The following is a 21447-nucleotide window of genomic DNA, read 5'->3' as shown; positions in this document are numbered from 1 at the left end:
GTTATTTTTGCCCACAAAGCATTTCTCCTTCTCTTGCTAAAAGTACTCTCTTTTTCTTTTAGAATAACCTCTTCCATTATAAGCAGTCTTAGTAAAACTGTCAATTAAGAATTTGTAAAACTATCAATTAAGAAGGAAAAATAATCTAAGCTAGAAAGTGAAGTTCCCCTTCAATTTGGATCTTGTGCAAAGCATCACAATTGGAGCTAATGATTCTCCCACAATGACTGTGCCTTAAAAAGATTGTTTACTAGTTCACAAAATCTAAATCTGAAGGGCTGCTTTGTTCTTGTTTTTCCTGGTGGTTAGTCAGGGTTCATTTCTGTTGTTTACAGAGAATATTAATTCACAGCCACAACAGCCCTGTGTGAAAATAAGTATATGCTTCTCACATTACCAGGTCACATAGTAAGTGACATCTTTGGTATTATTTTAACAATAATGCTGGATATCAGCAAAGTGGTGGATCAGCAAGTTCTGAACACTCCTTTCCTCCACAGACACAGTGATACCGTGATTCAGCAATACACAGACCAATTCCCTTGGCGAGTAACTGGATTCTAACATACATGATGGGTGAGGAATTGGGTTGTTGTTATTTAGATACTATGCAAAAGCTGACTTTTACTTGTCACAAAGGACAAGTAAACATAGAAAAAAATAATCAAGTTTGGGAAAGGCTAATAGAATACAATTCTGGATGCTTTGTTCTACCTATGTCTGGCTCTTGTAGCCTCATTCCTCTTAGAAAAATAGAAACTGGGAAATGGCAATATGACCGTTCTACTGGAAATCTTATTAGAATTTTCTATCCAAACTAAGAAAGACTATGTTTTTATAGGTAATAATTATTTCACTTTCTCTCATTCTCTAGTGCCCCTTATGCTGCCCTGGGGCATGGTAGGCAGACAGCAACACTTTATTGTTTCTTCTTTGCTCTTAACAGCCTTGAATCAAACCCTAAGCATCCCTTGGCCATAACTGTCATATTCACACCACAATAGGGGCTTCCAAGTCCATAGAGTATTATGGAGGCCACAGAGGAGTGCACACTCTCTGGGATCACTTCCAGAGTCAGAGAGGTGATGATTTCATTTGTGGTGACATCTGGAAGCCTTTATTATTTCTGTGCATAGAATTCTTCAGAATTTCTCTAGGAAATACTATCTAAATTGTTAATGTTCATTTTCAACATTTCATTATTTGTTGTTGTAAAGAAATCTACATATCTGGACCAAATAGAATATTGTAATTATACTGCGGATAGAGCCAGACTCTTCTTATTTCATGTATTCATTCACTTATTTAACATATATTTATGGAGTGCCATATTAGTCGGGGTTCTCTAGAGCAACAGCACTAACAGTATATATATGAAAATTAATGATAATTGGCTTGCATGATTATGAAGGCTGAGAAGTCCCTTATTATGCTATTTGGATAGCACTTTCTTACTGGAGACCCACGGCAAATTGGTGGTATAATTCAGTCCAAGGCCAAAGACCTAAGGGGGGCAGTCACTGGTGTAAATCTTAGTCTGAAGACCCAAGAAAAAAGAGCTCCAGTGTCTAAGGGCAGGAGAAGATGGATGTCCCAGCTCAAGAAGAGAAAGAGAGAATGTGCCCTTCATCTGCCTTTTTGGTCTACTGAGTCCCTCTACAGATTAGATAATGCCCACCCATGCTGGTGAGGGCAGATCTTCTCTACTCAGTTTACTGACTCAAATGCTAATTCTTCGAGAAGTGTCTGTTCATGTCCTTTGCCCATTTTTTAATGGTGTTATTTGTTTTTTGCTTATTGATTTGTTTAACTTCTTTATAGATTCTGGACATCAGACCATTGTTGAATGCATAGTTTGCAAATATTTTCTGTAGGTTGTCTGTTTACTCTGTTGATAGCTTCTTTTGCTGTGCAGGAGCTTTCATTTAATTAGATTCCCACTTGTCCATTTTGCTTTTATTGCAATTGCTTTAGCAGACTTAGCCAAAAATAATTTGCCCTAGCTGATGTCAAAAAGGGTATTTCCTAGGTTTTCTTCTAGGATTTTTATAGTTCGAGGTGTTACACTTAAATCATTAATCCACATTGAGTTAATTTTTGTACATGGTGTAAGAAAGGGGCCCAGTTCATTCTTCTGCATGTGGTTAGCCAGTTATCTCAGCACCATATACATAGAAAGTCCTTTCCCCATTGCTTGGTATGTCGGCTTTGTTGATGGTTAGATGGCTGTAGGTATGCGGCTTTATTTCTGGGTTCCCTATTCTGTTCCCTTGGCCAAAGTGTCTGTTTTTGTTCCAGTGCCATGCTGATTTGGTTACTGTATCCTTAAAGTTACTTTGAAGTAGGTAATGTGATGCTTTGTTCTTTTTGCTGAGGATCACTTCAGCTATTTGGGCCCTTTTTTGGTTCCCTGTTAATTTTAGAATAGTTTTTCTAATTCTGTCAAAAATGATGTTGGTAGTTTGATAGGAATAGCACTGAATCTGTAAGTTGCTTTGGGCAGTGTGGCCATTTTAACAATATTAGTTTTTCCAATCCATGAACATGGAATTTCTTTTATTTACTTGTGTCATCTCTATTTCAGCAGTCTTTTGTAGTTCTCTTCATACAGATATTTCCTCTCCTTGGTTAGCTGTATTCCTAGGTATTTCAGTTTTTTATGTGGCTACTGTAAATGGAGTTGTGTCCTTGATTTGGCTCTCAGCTTCAAAGTTACTTGCTTACAGAAGTGCGACTGACTTTTCTACATTGATTTTGTATTGTGAAACTTCACTGAAGTCATTTATTAGTTACAGGAGTCTTTTGGCAAAGTCCTAGGGTTTTCCAGTTATATAATCATATTGTCAGTGAAGATAGTTTGGTAACTTCTTTTCCTATTTGGTTGTCTTTTTTTTTTTTTCTCTTGCCTGATTGCTCTGGCTATGACTTCCAATACTATGTTGAATAGGAGTGATAAGAATGGGCATCCTTGTCTTATTATAGTACTCAAGGGGAATTGTTCCAGCTTTTGCCTATTCAGTATGATGTTGGCTGTGGATTTGTCACAGACGGCTCTTATTATTTTGAGGTATGTTCCTCCAATGCCTCTAATCTGTTAAGGGTTTTTATCATGAAGACGTGTTGGATTTTATCAGAAGCTTTTCTCGTGTCTATTGAGATAATCATATATGTTTTGTTTTTAATTCTGTTTATGTGGTGCATCACATTTATTGATTTCTATACATTGAGAGAAGATGATATGGTTTGGCTCTGTGTTCCCACCCAAATCTCACCTTAAATTGTAGCAATCCCCATGTGATGTGGGAGGGATGCAGTGGAAGGTAATTGAATCATGGAGGCAGGTTTTCTTCCATGCTGTTCTCATGTTAGTGAATAAGTCTCACAAGATCTGATGGTTTTATACAGGAGAGTTCCAGCGTGAATGCTCTCTTGCCTGCCGCCAGGTAAGACATGGCTTTGCTCCTCCTTTACCTTCCTCCATGATTGTGAGGCCTCCTCAGCATTGTGGACATGTGCACCAATTAAACCTCTTTTTTTTTTTTTTTAAATAAATTACCCAGTCTCGGGTATGTCTTCATTAGCAGTGTGAGAATGGACTAATATAGAAGACATACTAGTAGCCAGCAAAGCAATGAAAAATGCTCATCATCATTAATCATCAGAAAAATATAAATCAAAACCACAATGACATACCATCTCACACTAGTCAGAATGGCTATTACAAACTCCAATAATAGCAGATGCTGGTGAAGCTGCAGAGAAAAGGCAACATTTATACACTGTGGGTTGGAATGTAAATTAGTTCAACAACTGTGGAAAGCAGTTTGGAGATTTCTCAAAGAACTTAAAAGAAAACAGAGCTACCATTGAATCCAGCAATTCCATTACTAGGTTATACCCAAAATAAAATAAATAGTTCCACCATAAAGACACATGCACTCATAATGTTCATTGCAGCACTATTCACAAAAGCAAAGACATGACATAACCTAGGTGTCCATCAACATTAGATTGGATTGGATAAAGGATACAACATGGAATATTATGTAGTCATAAAAAAGAATAACACAACATCTTTTGCAGCAACATGGATGCAGCTAGAGGCCACAATCCTAAGTGAATTAATACAGAAACAGAAGAGGAAATACCATATATTCTCACTTATAAGTGGGAGCTAAACATTAGGTACTCATGGGCATAAATATGAGAACTATAGACATTCTGGACTACTGGTGGGGAGGGAAGGAAGGGGTGTTGGTTGAAACGCTACCTATTGGATACCATGCTCACTACCTGGGTGGCAGGATCTGTACCCCAAACCTCAGCATCATGCAATATACCCATGTAACAAACCTGCACATCTACCCTCTGTATTTAAAATAAAAGTGAAAATGTTTTTTAAAGTGCTAATCGTTTCTGGACACACCTTCACAGACACATTCAGAAATAATGTTTTGCCAGCTACCTGGACATTTCTTAGACTGATCAAGTTATGCATAAAATTATCCATCATAGATACTTACTAAGAGCCAATCACTTTGCTAGGCACTGACTATTGAGTAGCATAAAAGATAAACATAATCTGACCTTGTGGAGCTTGAATTATATTAAGGGAGACTTTGCACCAAATTAAGCATATATATTGATGGTAGTCTTGCCCGTGTCCTCAATATATTAAATTCTATACTCTAATGTCCCCTACTCTGAAAAGACATTCCCAGGACAACATGTCTAGATTCTTGAGTAAGAAAGATACTACAATTTGCTTTTCTATTTAGTCATATAATAGCATTAATATATTTGTAGTATATATATACATAAATCATATATGTTACATATAATAAACATACATAAAATATTAAACATGTAACACATTTAAACTAATATAATCTATAACAAAGCAGGGGAACATTTATTTGTTATTTAACACATAAATTTTATTTGAAAAACAGCACTTATAGCAGAATACAGAACAGGAAGATGAAGATCAGTGTAATGGAAAAGACTTTTTTTCATTTCTAATGACACAGAATAATATGAAAAGCACTTTAAAATGTTAAGTGTTTTATTTACTTCTTTTTGTTGTTGAATGTGAAATGACTATGAAAATGTATGAAAAAATAATGGTTTTTCTCTAAAAAGTACACAGTTAAAAATACGCCCATCTCAAAATGAAAAATAGCATTTCATGTTAGTTATCATATACTGGTAACTAGATAAGTATGCATGAAAATATGAGTGTGATACTAATACATCATGCAAGAAAGCCAAGCAATAAACCCTCACTTTCTCAAGAAAAAGTACCCATTATCTTTTACACTCCAAAAACAACTTTTGTATTTTTATAAAGTAGTAGTAGATGTATTTTCAGTTCTTCAGACTCTGTTCAAGCTACTGAGTTTTAAGCTGGTTTAATTTTACAAAAGTGCAAAGAAGGTTAATTTGCATTTTTCTATTACTGCTTATTGTTTTGTTTATTTTCCCCCTCCTGACCTGCCTTTCATTAGTTAGATTTTTGTCATTATTTCTTTTCTGATAACTTGAAAGTTGGAATTGTGAGGCAATTTTTTATTTGAGTGATTATATCTAAATTCTTAAGACCTATTCCCCTATTTGATCTCCTTTATAAATTTCTAAACCTTATCAATGCCTAGATTTTTGCTAAAAACAAGACTATTACTTTAGGCTTTTTACCTTCTGTTGTCCTTGACATTCTACCTTATAAACTTTCTTATATGTTACGAAAAATTTTTGGCTCACAAAACTGGAAGACCAGATAGAAGTCAGGCTTCAAGATTGGCTTGATCTAGTCACCCTATCTCTGTTTTTCAGTAATTCTGTCCAATATAATTTATTCAAATTCACTCTGTGCTTGCTTCATTGCCAGCCTCAATTTTTTTTTTTTTCATGATGGAAAAGTGGCTATAGTATAATGTCAGACATCTGACCCCTACATCAGGAAGAAGGAAACCTATCTCTTTTGGTGGATCTCTTTTAAGAGGGAAGAAACTTCATTTCCAAAATCCTCCAGCAAGTCATTGTCCATGTCTCTTAGCCTCATCTTAGTTCATATATTCAATTTATATCCTTCATTTTGCCTAAGGGTAATGCTGTATGATGATTGGCTGAGGCCTGTATCATTGAACCAGTCATTATTACTCTTGAACAATAAAATTTGAAACTTCAAAGTGGAATTTAGGTCAGTTGCCCTTAACGCAAATGAGATATTTGGAGAATTTTGAATTTGCTCATTTTAAAAATCAAGTCATTGATTAAAAGAGGAAACAGGCAAGGCTCAGTGGCTCACAACTGTAATCTCTCAACACTTTGGGAGGCAGAGGTGAGCGGATTACTTGAGTTCAGGCTCAGGAGTTGGAGACCAACCTGGGCAATGTGGCAAAACCCCGTCTTTCCAAAGAAAAGAAAAAAAAGAAAAGAAAAGAAAAGAAGAAAGAGAGAAAGAAAGAGCAGAAAAGAAAGAAAGAAAGAAAGAAAGAATTAGCCGAGTATGGTGGCGCATGCTTGGGAGGAGCAGTTAAGCACAGAAGGTGGAGGTTGCATTAAGCTATGAGTGCACCACCGCACTCTAGTATGGGCAAAAGAGTGAGACTTTGTCTTAAAAAAAAAAAAAAAAAAAAGAAAGAAATTAAAAGTAAATAAATAAAATAAAAGAGAGAACAGATGAATAGTTACCAACAATAATCTCTCCATTCATTATCACCATATTTATTTAAAATATACGCCAAGTCTTAAACAGTTATGAAGAACAAGAAAAATTAAAAATAAAAGGAGATATAAATATTGGAAATCAGTGACTTGGAAGGGTTACAAATTTGTCATTTTATAATATTATCTTACAAGAAATAAATTAGAGCTCACTGAAAGTATAGATTATTGGATAAGATAACTGGGTACAAGATCAACACTTGAAAATATTCCACATCAGCGTAACTGATTAGAATTTGTAATAATTTATTACATACTCATAATAGTCACAAATCTCTGTTAAATGTTAAAATAAACCTAATACATAATATGCAGTATCTGTATGTTTAAAGTTATAAAACCTTACTAAAAGACTTAAAATGGGTAAAGGACTGAAGAACATGATTAAATATTTAAATTTTTACAAAATAAAATGTAGAAAGAACAAAAAATGAGCCACAACATTCCTCACCAATATTTCTTTAGCATAGTCAAGGGAAAAAAATATTCCATATTCTAACTGCTTTTACTTTAACATACCTTAAATAGAATCAGGAGCCACAACTCTGTAAGTACACGTTCATGTGAGTTCAGTTTGTCGATTTTTAGTAATATAACTTGTTGAAAGGACAAAGTTTACAATACCTAAAGAATGGAAGAAGAGTTTACATTTTATTCTGTGGCTTCTGGAAATGATCTAATTCAGTGTTTTTCATCTCTGTCTGCATGGTAGAATCACCTGGGATCTTTAAAAATTATTGATGTCTAAGTCTGTGCTGACCAATTACATCATATTTCTGGGAGTGATACTAGGCCTCTGGAATTTTTGAAAGTTTCCCAGGTGATTCTAAAGTAAATCCTGTGTGACAATCTCTGACTAAATTCCCTAACACAGGCTCTGTGACAATGGTGAGGAACTGCAGAAAAGAAAGAACGCAATAGCATTTTTCTGGAAATTTAGAAATATTGTTATAAATTGTTGGACTACAAAGAAATTGATGAGCAAAACATCTTAACCATTCCAAGACAATATGCTTTAAAAGACTAAAATGATTAGAGAACAGGACAGAATGTTTTGGAATCAAAACATCTTTCATTCTTATAAAAGTATAAAATTGCCCAGAAAATTACTTGGTGTGTTGCCATGAGAGATTCTGTAGATGTGTCCATTTCCTAATGCTGAAGCAGACATCCAGCCCCAAAGGAGACTCAGACGCGGTCAAGAGGGTGCAGACCAGAGTGGATGATGAGGAGGTGGTAAAGGTCAGGTGCAGATCTGGGGGCCAGAAAGCTTAGCTGAAACAAAAAAAATTCAAAAGCAGGCTGAAAATTATGTAGAACCAAACCTGAGATTTCATGATACATTGTGATTTTCTTTATTCCAGTCCTGACCTTAACAGTGGCTTGGAGACAACAAATGCTGTGTTTCAGGGCATTACTGTTCAGTGCTATTTCCTCGAGATGATTTCTGCTTCACCTATATCAAATATCAATTGTGAAGCATCTGAAAACAAGTTGTTTAGCAAGCAACAAGTTACAAGGTCTTATTCAGGCATATTATTAGTATTATCAGAAGGCTATTTTCATAATTCATAGGGCTTCGTTAAAATATGTTGAAATAACATTTAAAACAGAGTTATTTTAGGCTGGATCTTTCCAAGTTACATTTTGTGGGAAAATATTCCCCACTGGATGATTCTGAACAAGCTTTGCCTCTGGAAAGGGTGATTTTAAAATAATTTTGGCAGTAATTTGATGTATTAACTTTATTTTTCTGTGATTGTTGTTTTAGCAATAATTTTTTTTTTAATTTAAGGTGATCATTTGTAAGAACATGGATAAACCTGAAAGAAGTTATGCTAAAAGTCAGTCAGTCAAAGAAAGACAGATATTTCATGGCTGCTCTTACATGAGGCATCTAGCCAAATATACAGAAGTTAGACAACAGAATGGTGGACACTAGGAGATGAAGTTAGGTGAAAATATGGGGAGTTGTTCAATTGATGTAATGACACACTACACAAGAGAAAATGCCAGAGATCTACTGTATCACATAGTGCGTATAGTTAACAATACGGTATTGTATAAATTGAACTAGCACTGTTTTTTTTATTAAGAGGGTAGATCTCATGCTAAATGTTCTTGCCACAAAACAAAACAACAACCAAAAAACACAAAAAAGGAAGAAAAGGAAACTTTTGGAGGTAATAGGTATGTTTATTACCTCAACTATTGTGACTGGAACATGACTGTATATATATATGTGTCCAAACTCACCAAATTGTATACATTAGTTATATGCAATTTTTCATATACCAGTTATACCTCAATAAAGCTGGAAAGGGCCAACCATAGTGGCTTGCACTTGTAATCCCAGTACTTCAGGAGGCTGAGGCGGGAAGATTGCTTGACCAAAGGAGTTTGAGAACAACCTGGGCAACACAGCAAGACTCTGTCTCTGCAAAACATTTTAAAATTAGCCAGGCATGGTGGCACACTCCTGTAGTCCTAGCTACTTAGGAGGCTGAGGCAGGAGGATCTCAAGTCCAGGAGTTTAGGGTTATGGTGAGCTATGATTACACCACCAGACTTTACCCTGCAAGACAGAGCAATTCTTTCTCAAAAATAAAAAGCTGGGGCTGGGCGTGGTGGCTCACGCCTGTTAACCCAGCACTTTGGGAGGCCGAGGTGGGAGGATCACGAGGTCAGGAGATCGAGACCATCCTGGCTAACATGGTGAAACCCCGTCTCTACTAAAAATACAAAAAATTAGCCGGGCGTGGTGGCGGGCGCCTGTAGTCCCAGCTACTCGGGAGGCTGAGGCAGGAGAATGGCGTGAACCCGGGAGGCAGAGCTTTCAGTGAGCCGAGATCGCGCCACTGCACTCCAGCCAGGGAGACAGAGCGAGACTCCATCTCAAAAATAAATAAATAAATAAATAAAATAAAAAGCTCGAAAAAAATAAATATTTTTGATTCAGTGTCTTTAACTGTTAATACTAAGAATATGTGTTTGTGGGATGATATAACAGAAAGAAAAGATCTACAAAAAGAAGTGACAATCATTATTTTAAGTTAAAAATGCTATATAGCCTTTTAAGTTTGGCAAATAAATATTTTCTTATTAAATTCTATGTTTAATAATATCCACATTATTCACACATTATATGTTAAAACTCTTTCTAGCATGGCAGAGTACCATTTTCTTTACTTCTTAATAATATAGGCAAAAATATTAGAGCTTAAGTGTTGATCATCTATAAAACATTAAATCAAATTTATAAGAAGAGAAATTTCCTACTGATCTATTTGCACCTTTTTATTTACCCTGTGACATTCAACTATTCTACCAGATACTTTTATGCTTCTTAGTCATATTAAAGTCTTCATAACCATAATCAGTGTCTCCAGTGTTGAAATATAAGATGTTATATAGAAAATGTTAAAAATACTTACATCCTTATAAATAATAATTTATTTTTAGCTGATACACCAATTGAAGTTCCACTGAACTGTGTTTACTGGATCACAGTTCTACTGAACACTCTTAATGCCCTTTGGATAGGCCTAGCAAACCCTGGCAAACCAGGAATATTAATGCCAGGAAGACCAGTCCAAGCCAAAGTTTTACAACCACACTGATCCCAAGACAACTTACATAGGTATCAGAAAAATTAGTTTTGGCCACTTTTCTGTCTCCTGGAAACAATACTGACAAAATTAGAAAATTCCAACATCACAGAGAAAAGTACTAGGACAACAGTGGGCTACAAGATCTTACGCCCACAGGCTGTCTAATACTTTGGGGCATACAAAGTTCTTCCCCTCCTGTCTTCCTTCTTGGCCTATGACCTAAACCATTTTACACTCATCTCAGATCTTCCTACAATGTGTCATTTTTCCTTGAACACAGTTTCCCCCCTTCCTCCATCATAATATTATTAGTACGGGAAGGTACTTCTTTATGAGGGTGGTGGGAGTGTTGTCTGCTGTAATCTAAACCATACATGCTCAAACTCTCACTTCACTTTTGGTTCATCTCTATTTTGCAGTAAACAAAATATAAATGTTTTTTAAATTTCCTCTTACTACGTCTTTTACTTTCTAAAGTATTATCAATTGAATTGTGTCCCCAAAGAAGATATGTTGAAATCCTGATCCACAGTGCCTCAGATGTGACTTTATGTGGAAACATACATGGGAAATCTTCTACTGAGAGACCCTCCTAATAAGCCCAAGTGAATTTGTGTCATTACTTCCTAATGTGTCTTATTTTTATATTGCTTTTATTCTAATCATCATGTCAAGAAACATCTAAGAATAGAAATTGAATGCAATTTGCCTAAAAGCTCAGTTATCCAGACTCCCGCTTGGTAAACAAATAGAAGTTTAAAAAGTTCTGACAACAAAAATACTGGACTCAAAATATATTACCTTAAATCCATGCACCCAGCTCAATGGAAATCCTTTGGGCTGTCATTCAAAGCCTATGCCCTCTTAATTTATAGACAGGTTTACAAGCAAAATTCACTATTTTCAGATCAAATACACAGAAATGTAAGAAATTCCTCAAATTTAGTATATTTTATTTTTGAAGCAAAGTAAACACATTAAAGAAAATGCTAAATATATTTTGAAAGGTACCAACAGATTAAATTTCCATGCATTAAAAACTTATATTAGCATTTTAAAATTATCTCTTGGTTTTTACCTGTGTATACATCTTTCATAGTAAATGCTGTACATTTATAAAAATGTATTCTTTCTACGTTACCACTTTAAATCAAAGATTTTTTCCATGCCATTACTTACTGGCCATTACAACCATTTTAATGTCTGCATAATATTCTACTTTTTAATTTCATCCCATTAAAACTATAAATTAAAATAAGTAGATAGCAACAAACATTGGCAGATGGAACTGTAGCTTATAGAGATGAGCCGAATGATTATTTAAAGTTGATATGTGTATCAGTTTGTTCTCACACTGCTATAAAGAACTGACTGGGACTGGGTAATTTATTTTAAAAAGAGGTTTAATTGATTCACAGTTCTTCATGGCTGGAGAGGCCTCAGGAAACTTACAATCATGGCAGAAGGGGAAGCAGGCATGGCCTTCCAGGTGGAAGGCGAGAGAGATAGTCTGAAGGAGGAACTGTCAAACATTTATAAAGCCATCAGATTTTGTGATAACTCACTCACTACCACAAGAACAGCATGGGGGAAACTGTCCCCATGATCCAATCACCTTCCACCAAGTCCCTTCCTCAAAACATGGGTATTATGGGGTTTACAATTCGAGATGAGATTTGGGTAGGGACACAGAGGAAAACCATATCAATATGTAAACTCTAACATAACAATATGATGTTCCTCAATAGCTATTGGATGATTTATTGTAATACTGTATGCCTAGAGTTATTAAAAAGGTTTTAATTTTTATGTATCTGCTGGTTACTAAGTCTGAAAAGCAATATGCAAGACATGTTAAGTCATGTTTGTAGAATATTTAGGACTACTTTAGCTTAATAGAAGATATTTCAGATATAGAGAAATAACTAATTAACCACACTTGCTTGATTGGGACAGACTAAGTGTATAAAACACTTTGCTGCCCAAATTTCCAGCTCTGGTTGCAGCTAAAACAATAATCAACCAGTCCTTATACTGGGAAAGAAACCACGCACTGTTCTGGTGGGAAAATCCCTGCTGGTAAGGAAAGATTAATATAACCCAAGCTACAACATTTCATGGGATCCAACAAGTTGTGAAAATTGCCCCATTCTGCAATGAAACTAGATTTTGAAACTCCTTTGGAAAGACTCTTCCTTACAAAACAAAAATAACCAAAATCAATTGAGGGATGTATTGTCCTAATTATTAAAATACGTATAGGTGACTTTTTAAGAGAAAAGAAACATACATTTTCTTCTCATAACAACAATTACAGATGATTAGACCTACTTAAATTTAAACCTCCCAACTTGCTAACTTCTGGATTTGTTTTAATGGTAAGGCAAGGGGAAATATGATTTGTTTTTAAAGCAGCATGAACTGAATCAGAGAACTGATACACCTCACTCAATTTAGTAATTATGACATTGCTATGGAGTATTAATTACAGATGAGGAAACAGTCAATGAGAAAGATACATGGCTATTATAAATGGGATATTCAAGATTAAAATTCTGATACTCCTTTCTTCCTGTATTCTGTTAACTTGATAGGTCTTTCCCAAGTTCAAAGAACCACAAAGGATCCTTCAAAACTATTAAGACACCTTCTTTCTTTCTGATTTAAACTCTAGCTGGAACTATTTCAGCTGCTCCTGTATGTCTCTCAATCGCATCAAAATTTAGTTCTCAGTATCTGCAATCTATGGTCTAGCAGCAAAAGAAAAGAAGGTAAAAAAAGGGATGAAGAAAAATAGAACAGTACAATTGAAAAAAGATAAAAAGATGTAGAAGAAGAGAAAGTAGATGAAAAAATAGAAACACAGCCCCAATTCCCTACGTTTTAGCTACTGTACCTGAGAAATGTAGTGATAGTGCGTTTCAAGAACCCCCAGATAAAATGGAGTTCCAGCACCGGAGTGGCTAGCAAGAAGAGTGGGACATAGGTGGATACAGTGTGCCTTCCCCAGGATACTTCTGTTACCTGCTGGGCAGACTGATAACCTAATTGTCTGACCCATGACAAGGTGGCTCTCAACAGGAAAATAGTTTATATTGGAAGACGACTGTGTTGTCTTGTGGCTCTTGTCTAACCTATGCCCACTTAATGCCATAGCCATTGCCTTGTCCCTGAACCTTGTGTTCTCTCTGGCATTCTGGGGAAAACTTGGCCTCAGATTCTTCAGGGGGAAGACACAAACTGGTTATATAGCACCACAATAGGAAATAGGTTCAAAGATTTTTACTTACAGATTCTGGGCAGGGTGCAATGAGCTGGGAGGGCAGCCCACTGTCCCTGAGTCACATGAGGCAAGAATGAAGAGTCAGGCAGAGAGAGAGAGAGAGAGAGACAGAGAGAGTACAAGTGTGGCAACTAGTAGTATATGTAAGAGAATAGGCTGTGAGTCACTTTAAGCTCCCAGGCAAATGCCTCAGTGGTCCATGTATTAGTCAGGGTTCTCACACTGCTAATAAGGATATAACTGAGACTGGGTAATTTATAAAGGAAAGAGGTTTAATTGACTCACAGTTCCACGTGGCTGGGGAGGTCTCACAATCGTGGTGGAAGGTGAATGAGGAGCAAAGTCATATGTTACATGGTGGCAGGCAAGAGAGCTTGTGCAGGGGAAAATCCATTTATAAAACCATTAGCTCATTGAGACTTATTCACTATCATGAGGACAGTATGGAGGAAACCACCTCCATGATTCAGTTATCTCCACCTGCCCTTGACACATGGAATTATTACAGTTCAAGGTGAGATTTGAGTGGGGACACAGCCAAACCATATCAGTTCATTTAAAGGAAATGGAGGGACAGGCTGGGAGCCCAGTCTGGTAAATAAGAGAGAAGCCTCTAAGCTGTTATCTCACTACCAGCTTCGGCCTTTTGGATGTGGTGTTCTACTTCTAATGTCTAAGCAGCAACTTTGCTGTGATGTTCCCATGATAGCATGTGTGTGTACTCTTATATTTCAACTCTGTTATTTTTTAAGTGTCCTAGGTTAAGTTTTGAGTTTGTTGAGAGCTCTGAATGCTGACAAAATAAATGGAAAAAGTAATTCTAGAATTTAGAGTAAGACTGATATATCACACGTTGCATATTTCATCAACTGTCATCTCAGTTTCAATTTTTCTTTAGGATAAATCTGCCAGGAAGTCAGCCAGTCTTCATATCTTGACTTCGTTATCTCTGCAGTATTTGGTACCACAAAATAATTTTTAAACAGAAGCAGAAGGAAATGCAACTGCATACTGTATCTTGTGTGATGTCCCTGGGATTTGCATTTATTGCCTCCGCAATCTCATTCATTATCAGTACTTGCAAAGTCCACCTATGACTGACAGTCCACTTAGCCAGCAAATGTGACATATTTTGTATTTTGCACTTTAAAAATTATCTAAAACACATTAGCAATTCTTTGAAAATATGGCAGTGTAACCTGAAAAAAAAATGACAGTACTGTCATTCAGTATACTCCAGTTGCAGTCCATTGTCTGAATCCAGATTCAGGATTCAAGGTCTACCTGTGCTACTTTCTGGCTGGGTAGCATGGGGAAATTCACTTAAGCTGTGTGTGTTTCATTTTCTATTTGTAGAATAGAGAAAACAGTACCTATCTCCTACTGCTATGGTGATTAAAGGAGATAATTCTTGGAAAAGAGTATAATATCATGCTGTCCTCTGCAGATTACACTCAACAAAAATAGTAAACATCACTGTTATGATGATGATTATTATTACTGTTATCACCAATGTAAAATATCTGAAGAAATAATCTCACACACCCACAGGTGTCTAGAAATATCCCTTCCCTACACTGTTGACTATACAATGTTTATTACTCCAATTTGTTAATAGCCAATTTGCTTCAAAATTTTACATGCATGCAGGTCAGGTGAGAAGAAAAGAAAATTATATATTATTTGTGAATCAATTAAATGAAATGCATTTTGTGTGTGGTTTCTAGGCATTTGAAAGGAGATTGTATATCTATGCTGGCAAATATGGCCTAAATGAGCTTTGAGGGGCAGGATGTCTCGATAATCCTATACCACAGAGGCGGAGTATAACCAGCACTCTAAGGATGACTAGGTGGGAGTCCTGTGTGTTTCTCTCACAGAACATTTGTGGTCTCTACGTCTCCTGAAACATCCTGTAAATACATAGAACTACTGCATTTCTGTATTTATTGCAAATCAGTGTTGATGCAACAAAAAAGTGAATATACACAGTTATCTTAAAGAATGAGGACTTTTACTCTAGAATAATATACAATTTACTAATTCAAGCTGTCTCTTGAATAGTTAAATATAAAGCCCAAATAATGAAGATGTCATGAAGGCAAGCCTTCTAGTTCATTTCAGCAATTATCTGTCTCCTATGTAGAAAGTGGATACACTAGTAATTGCAAAAGTGATACCTGCATGACTATTTTACCACTAAAACTTTGTGCTGTTACCCTATGTGTAATGTCAACCAACACAATTTAGTTAAATATATTTTATAAAAATGTATTTTAAGTTTCCTCCCTGTGGCTTGCTAAATGACAGTCATGTTACAACTCTGTAATAACATAGTTTGTCATAGATAATGCTGAGATCCACAAAAGCAGAAGATGCTAACAGGCACCATTGTAAGAACTGAATTGTGATGCCTTCTACAATTACCAGAAATGACTAGGGAAAACGTCATGAGATCATTTGAGAAAGTTTTCAAAAGTGAATTAAAATTTAGTGTGGGTATTATCACTGACTAAGCATTCCTGAAAAATCAGTTGAGGTTTCTCTGAGTAAAGTAAAGCTACACTGGGCATGATAGTACAACAAAGAGAACAATGAAACTCTTCAACCAGTGATAGCCATATATTACATTTGTTGAAGGGAAAGCAAACAAACAAACAAAACCTGGCATTTGTATCAATTAACTCTGGGTACCATAAAGTAAGAAAAATAACTGTAATGAAAAGAGAAGTATGTCTTTCATTCTAAACTTCTACTTAATCTTCCATTTTGTCAGATTTAAGCTTCTACTTTTTCATCTGCCTTAGGTCTTTTGAGTTGCAAACATGTTCTCTTACTTTTAAGATATAATTATCTTTTCCATTAAAAAACCTTCCTGAACGATCTATTTTATTCCGCTGGAAAAAAAGCTGAAGTTCAAGTCAAACACCACTATTTTTTTTTCCAGCAAGGCTTTCATAATGGAGTATTTCAGTTTGCTTAATTTACTATTTTAAAAAAATTCCATATATTACTCTGTAACGCTCTAGTTTATGTAGCCAAAATTGTTGAACAACTCTTTTATAAAAGTATTTCCATTTTTAAACTTTAATTTATGCCTTGAATATCCCTATATTTTAACATCTCAGGGTTAATGCTTGCTCTTATAGTTGAAAAAGTTTGAATATTGCAGCGATTATTATTAACAACATCTATCAAAAAAAGGAAAACAATTTCTATTATTTCTGAATGTCCTCTAGGAATAATAGGAATCATTGTATCATGATTTTGCCTCTGCATCTGTGATTAATTTGTTTCATTTGTTGTAATTTTTTGTTATTAGAATCATATCTTTTTATCAATTTCTATTTGTGACCTCTAACTTTGCTCTTGCATCAGTGACAGGCTGTAGCAAAATCTTAATTCACCATGCCACAACTATGCTCCATTGGTCACAAAAGGAATTCATTATCGGACCAGAGATAGTACAAAGTTAGTGCAAAATCACCATCCAGATTACTAAAACAACTTTGAAAGTCAGGTGTATAACTATATTCATGATGGACAACACATTAATAGCATCATTATATGTAATTTAGATTCATAGCTTTTACAACATATTAAACAAGTACAAAATACTAGTAGGCATCATCAGCTTTTCTCTTTCAGCTTCTAAATATGCATTATAATAAGAGTAATAAAATCTATTACTGCTCAGAAGCTGAATCCTGTGATGTATAAAATAAATTAACATTATGCCATACACAAGCTTTCCCACTGATCCTTTATGGTAACCTTCAGTTTTCCAGTAGGTGACCACTTGCAGTAATTTGTCTCTAACCAGTGGTCACACATGCTCAGGGGATGTTGCCTAGTTGCTGAGGGAAAAATAATTTGATGAAATAGGAATGAAAATGTAATAGACATTTCATTCCACAGCAAATGTTTTTCAGACTGTAGACAGTCTTCCTGGAATAAGAAACAGATTTTGAATGCTGGAGATGAAGCAAAGAGTATAGAAGGAAGAACTCCATTGTGCACCCAAAGCAATGCAGTGGTCATTGAAATCCCTTAGCTCAAAGGCTAACCCAAACCTAGAATTTTATCAACTTAATTTGAATTAGGAACTTGGAATAAATATCCATCTGGTTTGCAAGACCTTCATCAGATGTTGGCTCCCTGACTTTGGACTTCCTAGCCTTTAGCACTGTAAAAAAAATATATTTTTTTCTTTCTCAATTACCCAGTCTGTGATATTCTGTTATAGTAACACAAAATGGACTAAGACAAGCCCTTAATTATACATCAGGGAATTTTGTTCAATATGAAGCTTTTATAAGGCCTTAATCTAATTTGAAAAAAAAAGAACAAACCTTGGATATTTTCCAAAAACTAAAGATGTTCCCTCTGTAGCTCTTTCTCTCTCTATTTATTTATTTTTGAGACAGAGTCTCACGCCCATGCTAGAGTAAAGTGGCACAATCTCAGCTCACTGCAGCCTCTGAATCTCTGGTTCAAGTGATTCTCCCTCAGTCTCCCGAGTAGCTGGGATTACAGACATGCACCACTATGCCTGGCTAATTTTTGTATTTTTAGTAGAGATGCAGTTTCACCATGTTGGTCAGGCTGGTCTCAAACTGCTGATCTCAGGTGATCCATCCACCTCAGCCTCCCAAAGCGCTGGGATTACAGGCATGAGCCACCGTGCCCGGCCCCTGTCTCTTTAATACATACCATATTTTGTATTATTGTCATTGCATTTCATATGTAGTTCACAGTCCACAGTCACACACACACGCACACACATACACGCGTGCGTGCACACACGCACACACACACACACAGGCACAAAAGTCATCATAGGGGCCGGGCGTGGTGGCTCATGCCTGTAATCCCAGCACTTTGGGAGGCTAAGGCGGGCAGATCAACTGAGGTCCGGAGTTCGAAACCAGTCTGACCAACATGGAGAAAACCCATCTCTACTGAAAATACAAAATTAGCCAGGAGTGGTGGTGCATGCCTGTAATCTCAGCTACTCGGGAGGCTGAGGCAGGAGAATCGCTTGAACCCGGGAGGCAGAGGTTTCAGTGTGCTGAGATCTCGCTACTGTACTCTAGCCAGGGCAACAAGAGTGAAGCTCTATCCTCCCCTCCCCCTCCAAACAAAAAGTCATGGCAGGTTGTATAATGGCCCCCCAAGGATATCAAGCTCCTAATCCCTGGACATGTGAATGTTACCTTCTATGGGGGGGGGGGGAAAGCTTTCCAAATTTGATTAAAATAAGGGTATGGAGACAGTGAGATTATCCCGGATAATATAGGAGGGCTCTAAATGCAATCAGAAGTGTCCTTAGAAAAGGGAAGCAAAGCCAGATTAGACTATAGAATGGAGAACAGACCACACGATAACAGAAGCGGAGAGAGACTTGAAGATGCCACGCTCCTGGCTCTGAAGATGGAGAAAGGGACCGTGAACCAAGGAATGAAAGGAGTACATCTCTAGATACTGAAAATTTCGGGGAAACGTGTTCCCAGTGAAGAATACCATTGGGAATAATACAAAATATGTTATACACAATAATATGGTATATATTTGAAATACAATAATACAAAATATGGTATATATTTGAAATGGCTCCCAGTTTCAAATATCATTACATTTAGGGAATAGAATAATTTCTTGGCAAAAGCTGAACCTATATTACTTAAAGTTGTCTCAGCAACTGCCCTGCTTCTAATAAGTTCTGTTCTACCATTACTGATGAAGAAGCAGCAGAAATATTCTCTGTCACAGGCTCTGATATCTCTAACTTCTCCCTAAATCTTTCCAGAGATTATGGGATCAAAAATGGGCAAATGAAACAAATGCAGCCAATTTCTAGGTGGCCAGGGACCCAAGGCCTGGAAAAACTGTGAAGATATAACAATATATCTATCTCAGGAATATGTGCTGAGTTTGCCAGAAAATAAGGAGCAAGAGATGTCACAGCACATTTATAAGGTCTAGGAATTATGAGGCAGTAGGAGAAGCCAATTGAGAAGATACACACAAACCAGAAATCAATTAAAGTGAAACCATGTTGTTCAGAAAAAAAGACAAAGAGAATATATCACTCCCATGGTGTCTGTGGTTCAAGGACATTTTCTGTCCTTAACAAGTCTATGAGGATCTCTGCACCTGGTAACATAAATAGCCCTGGCTACAGTAACATAAATACTTCCAAAAATATTGTTTGAATTTTTAAATGTACTTATTTTAATCAGATGTTCTACATTGTACTTTCCCTTTCTTTTTTGAGACCAAGTCTAGTTGCCCAGGCTGGAGTGCAGTGGCATGATCTTGGCTCACTGCAACCTCCAGCTCCTGGGTTCAAGTGATTCTCCTGCCTCAACCTCCCCAGTAGCTGGGACTATAGGCATGTGCCACCACACCTGGCTAATTTTTTGTATTTTTAGTAGAGACGGGATTTCACTGTGTTAGCCAGGATGGTCTCCATCTCTTGACCTCAATCTCCTGATCTGGCTGCCTCGGCCTCCCAAAGTGCTGTGATTACAGGCATGAGCCACTGCGCCTGGTCTCTCTTTTTTAAAGGACGTTATTAGAATTTGAGTATATTTTGTATGACTTTGAAGTAATGGTTAAATCTCACACTTCCTGAATCATATAGGGTCTGCATGTATCATGTGAAGCCTGGGCTCTGAAATCGGACACATCCAGTTTGCTCTCAACTTTTTCACGTAGCATCTATGGAACCTTGGCATGTAACTAAACCAACTTACTCAGATCTAAGGTTACTCCATAGAGTAACTGTGTTGGTTCATATAAAGCATCTTACCCAGTGCCTGACAAATAGTAACTGTTAAATAACCACTGGTCATTCTCCCTCTTGCCATTATGCTAGAAGAGAGTTTACTTGGCCTAGTAGAGTTTGGACATGTAGGAGAAAATAATGGAGGAGGGATAAAATTAGAATGGTAAGTTTATAGAATTTTATTTTTCTACTGATTATCACTAAAAATTATACTTCTTTAAAAACTAAGTTGTACAATACTAAGTATGGGGGCAAACGCTTGGCCCATTCATTCTCCCTGCTTCTGCTCCATTTTGCATTTCAAGGAGGCTCACCCCTACAGACTCTTAAGCTACTGTGTCTGCTGGCTTTGGCAGGGATCAGCGAGCAGAAAGGTCTCACAGAAGACTGGAGCCTGGAATAAGAGAGAAGCTAGAGTATTTCTTTCTCCTCTCTCTCCCTGCCTCTAGTGACATCACTGGTGTGCACTTGCATCTCTTCTATGGTTCCAGCTGCCACCAGACTTCCACTACAGATCAAGCTTCCCCCAGGTGACTATAATCTTGGACACCAATAACACTGCCCCGTCCCTTGTCCTTTTATCCCTCTTGGTCTTCCTAAGCTCTAGGTGGACTTAGTTTTTCATTTTGCTGCTCAGCTCTTTCTCTACGTCCTGTTTCTATTTACTTCATTGGATACTGACAGCTATAGTGTGGGGTAAATAAAAGCTGCTTCTCACCTTCTCTGAGCATCTGCATTAGTTCACATTGTGACTACTTATTTACTATCTTTCTTCCCTATTCCACTGCTACTTTGTGAGAATGATATCTATGTTATTTTGATCACTGATATATCCTAAGTGCTTAGCACACACAAGAAAGTGCTGAAAACATTGCTTGAACTTATGGATGTTATCAAGGTTTTCCAATGCTAGCCACTATTATACTAGACTAAGTTGATTAAAGGTCTTCCAGAGACCTGGAAGATACTTAAAAATTACAGCAGCTGTCACTGTATTAGCATGCATTGCCAATAATAACATCACTTTGCTAAAATGG

General features: G+C 36.6%; 1 long non-coding RNA gene across 8 annotated transcripts in view; it reads right to left on the bottom strand.

The window, feature by feature from the left end:
• Window positions 1-4896: 4896 nt before the first annotated feature.
• LOC106634982 (uncharacterized) overlaps window positions 4897-21447 on the bottom strand; it is a 109569-nt gene continuing 93018 nt past the window's right edge. For 4 of the 8 annotated variants that reach the window (XR_010112766.1, XR_008625876.1, XR_008625877.1 and 1 more), the window contains 3 exons: window positions 9031-9163; window positions 7837-8001; window positions 6707-7350 (listed from right to left, as the gene is read on the bottom strand). This is a non-coding gene — a long non-coding RNA (uncharacterized LOC106634982). Of the gene's footprint in view, window positions 6616-6706; window positions 7351-7836; window positions 8002-8097; window positions 8183-9030; window positions 9164-21447 lie in introns of those variants that run through there. The other 4 variants (XR_004672526.1, XR_001338321.3, XR_008625881.2 and 1 more) reach the window with 3 other exon arrangements.

This window comes from Pan paniscus, chromosome 6, assembly GCF_029289425.2.
Source record: "Pan paniscus chromosome 6, NHGRI_mPanPan1-v2.0_pri, whole genome shotgun sequence".
Lineage (NCBI taxonomy): Eukaryota > Metazoa > Chordata > Mammalia > Primates > Hominidae > Pan > Pan paniscus.
Note: the sequence above shows the minus strand (reverse complement) of the source record. Positions and strands in the feature narration are given on the sequence as shown.